At 36.9% G+C, this 9,790-nt stretch overlaps 2 pseudogenes; one reads left to right on the top strand and one right to left on the bottom strand.

Moving 5' to 3' along the window:
* The first annotated feature begins 1,023 nt into the window (after positions 1-1,023).
* On the top strand, positions 1,024-1,194 carry LOC116574671 (annotated as a pseudogene).
* A 607-nt stretch (positions 1,195-1,801) lies between these two features.
* LOC116574142 lies at positions 1,802-2,659 on the bottom strand (annotated as a pseudogene).
* Between the last annotated feature and the right edge of the window lie 7,131 nt (positions 2,660-9,790).

Genomic DNA, 9,790 nt, shown 5'->3' with positions numbered 1-9,790 from the left:
AAAGCAATCTATTTTCCCATCTGAGATAAAAATTAATTTGTTCTTTCCTATCTAAACATAATGCTGGGCATTAAGGTAAAACTGAATTGACATGATATATTTCGTCAAACTTTTCCAAAAAATTTAAGCCCTGCTTTAAAGAAAAATTCTCTTGTTATATATATATTTACATATTTTTTTCTTCAAAGACCAATGATAAATTTATGAAGTTAACAGGCCTATAATGGGACCATGATACCCTAATATAAAAACAAAAAGCCACTCATTTATACAAAGCATTCTCGTATGGCACAATATGAAATGAGATCAGAAAATCTAGAGATCAGAAAATCTATGTACATATATGAGTCATCAAGAGTTGAGCAATTAGCTCACTTTAAGAAAGCTCATTCTGTTTTGCATAGCAGAGGTTGCAAAGTCATCATATATGATACAAATATTTTGCATAAAATCTCCAAAACAAAGCATTAGCACAAATAGGCAATAATAGTAACTTAAATTAAAAACTAAACCCAATTAAGTATTTAATGTGGCTCTGCAACTTTTGCTTTGTGATCTGTGGGTTTTACTGAGGTCCACCCTCTTATCTCTTGTCTCTTCTTGTGCCACTCCTTCCCCACCCCAGTTTCCTTTTTCATGACTGACGCTGGTAATTGCTTCCAAATCTTAAAAGCAAAAGAACCTGATAAAATCAATAAAGAGAATGAAGAACAACACTATATATGATTTATGAAAACCTACCTAAGAGTATGAACTGAGAAAGAGAATATTAGAAGACAGAGCAGCAGTTTATACTCTCCAGGGAGAGAGATCACATAAGAACATACAGAGGCAGGGCACCTGCACCCCAATTCTCATAGCAGCAATGTCTACAATAGCCAAACTATGGAAAGAGCCCAGATGTCCATCAACAGATGAATGGATAAAAACGATGTGGTATTTATACACAATGGAATATTACTCAACCATCAAAAAAATGAAATCTTGGAATGCCTGAGTGGCTCATTCGGTTAAGTGACTGCCATCGCTTCTCGGCCTTTTGGCTAAGATCAAGTGTAGTATCTGTTCTTATCAGTTAAGTGACTGCCTTCAGCTTGGGTCATAAGCCCAGGATCCTAGAGTAGAGTCCTGCATTAGGCTCCTTACTTGGCAGGAAGCCTGTTTCTCTCTCTGCCTCTGCTTGCCAATCTGCCTGCTTGTGCTCTCTTTCTCTCTCTTTGACAAATGAATAAATAAAATCTTTAAAAAAATGAAAGTTTACCACTTGTAATGATATGGAGGGTACTAAAGGGTATTGTGCTAAGTGAAATAAGTCAATCAGAGGAAGACAATTATCATATGATTTCACTGATATGTGGACTTTAAGAAACAAAAAAGAAGATAATAGGTGAAGGAAGGGAAAAATAAAGTAAGAGGAAATCAGAGAAGGTGAAAAACCATAAGAGACTCTTAACTCTAGGAAACAAATTGGAGATTGCTATAGGGGAGGTGGGTAATTGGGTGATGGACATTAAGAAGGACACTTGATGGAATGAGCACTGGGTGTTACAGGCAACAGATGAATCACTGAATTCTACCTCTGAAACTAGTGATACACTATATATTAATCAAATTTTAATAAAATAAAATAAAAAACAAATAAAAATACATAGAAATATACAGAGGCTATTACTCTATGCCCTTCTTCCATATTGTCTTCTGATTAGAAGACTATGGAACCAAAATTTCAAACTCTGAAAAGGTAATGACTTGAAGGGTTAGGTAAGAAGTGAATAAATGAAAAGGAAATGTAGCAGTCATTTTAGCTGTCAATAAGGTTCTTTGCTCTGATATTGGTAATGTTAATATGATCCTTGTTGGTATCAGTCTTTTATGAGATCTGGTCTATTTATCCGTTTTTGGCCTTAATTTCTTTGCTCACGTCCACGGGCCTTTTTTTTTTTTTTTTTTTTTTTTTTTTTAGATTTCCTAGGATAGTGCTCATTTGAGTCAGTTCTCTTCCATTTCATCTTCTCTAGCATCACTGGCTATGTTTTTGAAAAAGTATTTTATTTATTTATATGAGAGAGAGAGAGAGAGCATGAGCAGGGGAGAGGGGTAAAGGGAGAGAGAGAAGAAGACTCCTTCCTGAGCAGGGAGCCTGATATGGGGCTAGATCCCAGGATGCTGCCATCAGAACCTGAGCCCAAGGCAGATGCTTAACTGACTGAGTCACCCAGATGCCCCTGGCTATATGTCTAATGTATCTGCCATTGATGGCACTTGTGGTTGCCTGCTAAGCCTGACCATTTGTCACATGGCCTGGCTGCTTAGATATTACCTGGTTGGAAGAGTTGTCTCTGCCATCTTTCTTTGTTGCCTATGAGCCTTACCAGCCTGGAACTTTTTTATCCTATTACACGGGCAGATACCAAGGCCTCAGCACTTGTTGAGTTCTGCTAAAATTTTCTCTGCCTCTCCCATGGCTCTACTTATTTGGTCCATGTCTTACTGTATATGGTTTATTTGCATCCCTTATTCATCCAGCATAGTCTTAGTCTTGACTCTTAACATCCTGAGACTCAGTGGTTAAAACCAGGATTTTCCTTGTATTTCCCGGAGAACCATCAGTAAACTGGTGAGCCCTAAGCTGAATTTCTTCTGATGACAGATGATTCATGATGAATTAAAACTGTCGAAAGGCACAGAAACTGAAATGTGGCTATTAGTTCTGGAGCCTGGAAGTCTGAAATCAAGGTGCCAGCACTGATCATGTTTTCATGAGGTTCCTCTCTCTGATTCAAAGCTAGCATCTTCTGACAGCATCCTCACATTGGGGAAGGGCAAAGAGCCTTAGACTTTCATCAGAAAATTAGACAATGGAGGTATACATAGTGTTCACATGGGCAAAAACAGTAACAGACATAACAAACAGTACTAGAGTTTCAGTAGATAATCACAACAGAGGTATGTTTTTTAACTGAAGATACAGTTGATTAGGTCAATGGGTCATTTTCATGTAATCATTATAGTGTCCAGTTTCCTTCTATTAGCTGACACCATTACATCCTATGACCTCTGAGTCCTCTAAGAGTTTTGTCTTCTATCTGGCTCTCAGCAGGGGAAAGAGAACAAGATGGGCATTCCCTTCTCATCCACCTCAGCTGATACACATACTTCACACGTATTCCATATGCAAGAGCAAACTCAAAGCCAGGGCCTTGTGAAATCTAGTTTGGTGGGGTGCTCAGAGGGAGAAAAAACTGGTATTAGCTGGCACCAGCAATCTGCAGCACAGCATATTAAATTTGTCATTTTTTTTTAAAGATTTTATTTATTTGACAGAGAGAGATCACAAGTAGGCAGAGAGGCAGGCAGAGAGAGAGAGAGAGGAGGAAGCAGGCTCCCTGCTAAGCAGAAAGCCCGATGTGGGACTCGATCCCAGGACCCCGAGATCATGACCTGAGCCGAAGGCAGCGGCTTAACCCACTGAGCCACCCAGGCGCCCCTTAAATTTGTCATTTTTAATAATTCATCCAGACATTGGGGTATGTGATCCAAGTGAAACCAACCATATAGATTTTCTCCAGAAAATTTCTGAAATTCAGCTGGTATGGAGAAATCTATTCATACCAAGAGGTAAGAAGAGAAATAAGTTACTTAGAGTTGCTAAGACCCTTGTTTCTAGCATTATGGAATAATGTGATTGAGAGAAAATGAATATTCTCTCTCCCCTTTCTCCAGGATTTTTACATTCCATTCTGCTTTATTTAGTAAGTCCCAACTGTTTTCTTAGTGTGGGAGATGCAGCTGTGAATAAAACAAGATCTCTTTTTGTGGCACCTGGGTGGTTCAGTGGGGTAAGTGTCTATCTTTGACTCCAATCATGATCCCAGGCCCTTGGGATCAGGCCCTACCTGAGGCTCCCTATTCAGTGGAGAGCCTCCTTTTTCCTCTCCCTCTGCCCCTCCCCCCAGCTTGTGCTCCCTCTCTCCTTCTCTCTCAAATAAATATATAAAATATCTTTATAAATAATAGGATCTCTTCTCTAACATGGTTTACATTCTTATATGGAGGTACACAAAATAAATAAGTGTATAAATATATAAATGAGATAATATAATGATAGAGTATAATGCATGTCAGAAAGAAATAAAGCAGAGTGAAGTGGTTGAGAGTGACTTGATGGTGAGGGTAATTTTAGGTTGGACATTTAGAAAACAGATATTTGAGTCAAGACCTGAAAAACATATAAAAATCAACTAAGGGAACATCAGGAAGCAAACCATTCCAGACAAAGGAAACAACTAATTCAAGACCAAAATTTGGGAGGATCTCAATATATTCAAAAAGTATAAAGATAGTCTATGTGCTGAAATTCAGGAAGGTGGGGAAATGAGAGTAGGATATATGTCCAAGAAGGTTAACATGTTTGAAATCTGTTTGACCTTAGGGTGAATCAAAGGCTATTCAGGGAGATTTTTATTATGAGAGTAGAATGATCTGATTTTGTTTTATAAGGTCTCAGATGTTGCTAAATAGTGTAGGAGAAGGGAAACCAGTTAGAAAACTATTTTAATACTCCAGCCAATATTAGGGCACCTGGGTGGCTTAGTGGGTTAAGCCTCTGCCTTCAGCTCAGGTCGTGATTTCAGGGTCTGGGGATCGAGCCCTGCATTGAACCCTGCATCAGGCTCAGTGGGGAGCCTGCTTCCCCCTCTCTCTCTCTCTGCCTGTCTCTCTGCCTACTTGTGATTTCTCTCTATCTGTCAAATAAATATATAAAATAAAATAAAATAAAATAAAATACTCCAGCCAACAAATGACAGTGGTTCAGATGAGAAGTATGATGAAAGATTTTAAAAAAAGAGAGAAATTAAAGATTCTGCAAATTCCTCTGTTGTCCTAAACCACTATGAATTAGGTTTTTGTCTATTGTATCCAAAAGAGCATTAAGAGCAAATCAAAGAGTATCCAATTCTTCTATGAAGTCAAGGAATATAATAAATAAAAATGTACACTGAATATGGCATTAAATAGAACAAAGTCAATGTCAGTTGTGGATGTATTTATTTTAGCAAACCTCTAAAACTATCCTTTGATATCCTTGTGAAAAAGGTCAAAGTATGAACTATAGTAGAATACAACCATTTATAAAAAAACTATCAAGATGGATGTTAAGTGAGGTCTCTGGTATTTCATTATATGGATAGCTTCATGTCATTTATAAATTAATCAAATTAAAATATGGGATATTGTTTTCAAAACTCTGGATACAGAAAAATTTACAGAATGTCTAATGAGTTAAATAAAATAACTGGGATTTAAAACTGCTTCACAATATTAGATTGATGGTCTAAGTGTAGCAAGCTGAATTAATATCATTTCTTAAAAAATGAAACTTTAAAAACATTACATTAATTTATATGGTGTAACATGGCATGAACTCAAATTAATAGCTTATTTGAATAATACCTAATGTTCTAGGAGTTGATGAACTCTATGTGAGCTCTATGTCCTGCTGATTGATAGAATAAAAGTGAGATTAGTTCATATTAATAGACATATATGTTTGAATAAATTATCCAAAATTCTCTCTGGAGTATTAGATCATTTGTATTTGCCATAATTTAAGATGGACATAGATTACAGTCAGAAGCATGTCCAATGGTGTGTTAAACTATGATTTATGAAAAATTTAAGATTCAGAGATTTGCAAAGAAGGTGGTATGAGGATATGATAACTGAGTTCAGTTAATTTTATTTTTTTTCATGTTAACTACTTCTTTAGATACTGTTCCAGAGGAAAAGTCTATAGTATTTGGTAAAAGAAGTAAAATGGTAAAATATGTAAAGAGATCAATTTGGCTGAATATTGGGAAGAAACTCTAAGAAACTTACTAAGAATCTTACCTCTGGCTCAATTACTTCTAAGAATAGTCTTCTCTCATTATAAATGTTTAAAGCTAGGGCACATATCAGTATATAAGAATGGAGAAAGCATGTAAAAAATGAAGATGAATGGTTGAAAGACCTTAGATCTTTTCAAATCTTAATTTCCTATGCTTCTATAATATTGTGTGAATTCTATGTCAATTTTAGTTAGGTAGATGAATAGACAAACAGATGAATAAACTGGTTGAGAAAACGGAAGAAATATTAGACAACACAGAATAAATTAAGACAAAGATGTAAAAATACTTTGAAGAAGCTGGACTCACAATGCATTTAAATCTCACTATATCGCTTCCTCACCACCCCCTAAATTTATTGAATGAAATAATGTTCCCCTGTCCTCACAAATTAAAAAATAAATAAAGCAAGTCTTATTTAGATAAGAATTCTGGGAATTCTTATAGGTTGTCTGCTTACTCTTATGTGGCAGAAAGCTGTAAATTTCAAACAGAGACTCAATTCAATCGTAGATACTAATCAAAATTCTGAAGTGAACGAGTAGAAAGTTTATACCATTCTCACAGCTCACGCAATTTCAGGCTGGGCACTTGCGAGGGTGAGAAAAACACTATTGGCTCCTATAATCCCTATTGGCCATTTTTCTTACTCATCTCTTGCCAGCTGTTCCATTGATTCTTTTGGAAAGATAAGGCTCAGGAGTATGGCAGTTTGTGCTTTCATTAGTATTATCACAAACTCACTTCATTCTCTATGGGCCTCACGGTTGTTTAAAGATGACTCTTTATCTCCTGGGACACAATTTAAGGATGTTCAGACATTTCTTGCCAGGCTGATCCAATGCATTTTCCTTCACTGTTGCAGATTCTTAGGTTCTCCAGGGCCAGTTGGTCTTCCATCCTCAGCCCCAGTTCACTCACTTCAAGTTTCTTACGACTGAGTTTTTTATACCCATCTGTGTAGTCCTGTAGGCCCTTTTGTTTCTCTTTCTCATGGGGACCACATCTCAACTTGTGAAAATGCCTATATAGCCCCTGCCCAATGAAGTATGAAAATGTCAGCAAGGCTCACAGTAATAAAACTCCAAGGCTTCCAGAGAAATTCTTGTCTTCATGCCTTCTCAGGCTGAAGTCAGTCTGTAGACCGACCTGAACCCAACCAGAGTTTGTCACTTACTTGTCATTTTTAGGTCTGTGTTGGAGCTTTGTTCTTTAGGTTTGAGATGAGGGGACTGGAGCCACTTTTCTTTGTAAAGGTAACACAGCAAAGATTTCTCCTAAAATACCAACCTCAGAAAATGATCTCACTTATTCTCTCAAAATTTCTGTGTTCTTAGAGAATATGAACGTGTTTGAAATCAAAGAAAATGTTTCTAGCTAAATTATTTGAAAATACGTACACAGTTATTTGGCAAAGAACTTTCAAATATTATGTCTATTTTATTTTGGTGTCTTACTATAAATTTCTAATCTAAAATCCTGTTTGATATTAATTGAAAGAAAAGCAAGTTGGATGCTAGGTAGATCTGGATATCCTGAAGTGAGGTTAATAGACATTCTAACAGAAGAAAACAGTACAGAATGAAATTTTAAAAATCTTCTTTAAAGATTACTTACCTAGAGATCCATAGGTAAAATTGAGTATCCAGATAGGAGGGGTGTATTATAACATGGCTAACATAAAAAAGGATCATATTCACATATCCCTTGTTAAAATTCCTGTAATTAAAGAACAAATAGACAACTATTCAAGATTTCTACATGTAGAGAAAACATTTTTTAAAGAATCTGAACTAGGTGAATGAACTAGTAACTTGTCTCAAAATGAACACATTAAATATTCTCTCATACTATTTTTTTTTCCTGAGAGGTAAACCTTTAGAGCATGCTGTCTGCCTTCTCCCATCAGGATTATTTGACTGGGTGGATTGCACATGTGTAATCTGAAGCATTCCTTCAACATGATTCTAAGCATATATTTTGTCTTACTTCTGTTTTGAAGCACCAGTTCTTTTCTTTTATCTTATTTTGTTGGACAAGAAGAGTGCATAAAAATGATGCTTTTAAAAGCTTAATTATGTTATAGTCAAATATTATGAAATTCTTTCATGTTGCTACCAGTGGAGCTAAAGAGAAAATATTAACAATAAACCAACAGAAACTCCTTAATGATTTGCTTATGAATAGTATTTGTTATGAGACTATCATGCTCATAGAGATGGATAATTCTCACACACTCTTGTATTTCTTACAATTCCAGCTAAGAAGAATCACTTGCAAATGGATTACACTTCAAATGTATGATACTTCAGTTGAATACAACTTATTAGTCTATACCTATGCTTATCTTGTGTTTATTTTGTTTTCACTCTTGAAAACTGCCTTGAAGACTAATTTCATCCAACTTCCTTTTATTAGGATTTGCTAAATTACATTATGCCATAGACAGAATGTCTGTGTGCCCCTCCCCATTCTTACTTTAAAATCCTAACTTCCAATTTAATGGTATTAGGAAGTGGAGCCTTTGGTAGGTGATTAGGTCATGAGGGTTCTGCCCTCACGAGAGAGTTCCATGTCTTTATTAAAGACACCGGGAAGACCACCCTCATCCCATCTGCCATGTGAGAATACACCAAAGAGATGGCTGTCTGTGAACTAAAAAGTGAGCTCTCACTAGATACCAAATATGCTGGTACCTTGATCTGAACTTCCCAGGCTCCAGACACAAGAGAAATAAATTTCTGTTGTTTATGAACCCTCTGGTCTACAGTTTTCTGCTATAGCAGCCTGAAGGGCCTAAGACATTAATACTGAAAAATGGTAGCTCCCTTTCCCTGAACTCTATTACTGGTGTGCTTTCACTACCAGTAGCACTTGGGTTCATCCATGTTACTCTTTTTTCCAATGGGATGTTAGCAGATGTGACATCAACAGTGCTTATAATGTATTTGTGTGCTTGGGCATATCACCTTGCTCATCTGTCAACACCAGAAGGGCTGTGACTGAGTAGTTCTTGCCCTTCAGCCTTGGCCCCAGGAGGGATACTTTGGAGCAGATACTGCTAAGCTAAACTGCAGAGCTGCAAGAAAAATAAGTATCTATTGCCAGAAGCTAGAAGCTTTTTTTTTTCCCCCTTCTCTTTTCTTATATAGTAAAAGTGGATATAAAAATTGGCAACAGAAACAGAACTGGTGTTTGTAAAAAGAACCTAGAATACATAGCTGTGGGTTTTGGAACAAGTGTTTAAACTGAGAAAACTGATTCCAGAGGTAGGAAAAATGGCAATTTATTTTATTTTCTTTTTTTTTTTAAAGATTTTATTTATTTATTTGACAGATAGAGATTATAAGTAGGCAGAGAGGCAGGCAGAGAGAGAGGAGGAAGCAGGTTCCCCGCTGAGCAGAGAGCCCACGTGGGGCTTGATCCCAGGACCCTGGGATCATGACCTGAGCCGAAGGCAGTGGCTTAACCCACTGAGCCACCCAGGCGCCCCGGCAATTTATTTTCTTTAGTGCCAAAATATTTGGTGAAATTTTGTTTATGATATTCTAAGACACAGATACTGTTCCTAATGTGTTTTTTCTTTTTCTTTTTCTTTTTTTTTTTTAAGATTTTATCCATTTATTTGACAGAGATCACAAGCAGGCAGAAAGGCAGGCAGAGAGAGAGGGGTAAGCAGGCTCCCCACTCGAGCAAAGAGCCCAACATCCCAGGGTCTTGGGACCATGACCCTACCTGAAGGCAGAGGCCCCAACCCATGGAGCCATCCAGGTGCCCCCTAATGTATTTTCATTGAAATGCCTGGAGATCTTGAGGCAAAAATGTTAAAATAATGAGTTGGCTGCTACTAGCTTTATTTCATAATTTACTAGAAGATAGAGGTAAGCTCACAAAAGTGT

The sequence above is a fragment of the Mustela erminea genome, chromosome 15 (genome assembly GCF_009829155.1).
Source record: "Mustela erminea isolate mMusErm1 chromosome 15, mMusErm1.Pri, whole genome shotgun sequence".
Lineage (NCBI taxonomy): Eukaryota > Metazoa > Chordata > Mammalia > Carnivora > Mustelidae > Mustela > Mustela erminea.
This window is presented reverse-complemented; position numbering and strand designations above follow the sequence as displayed.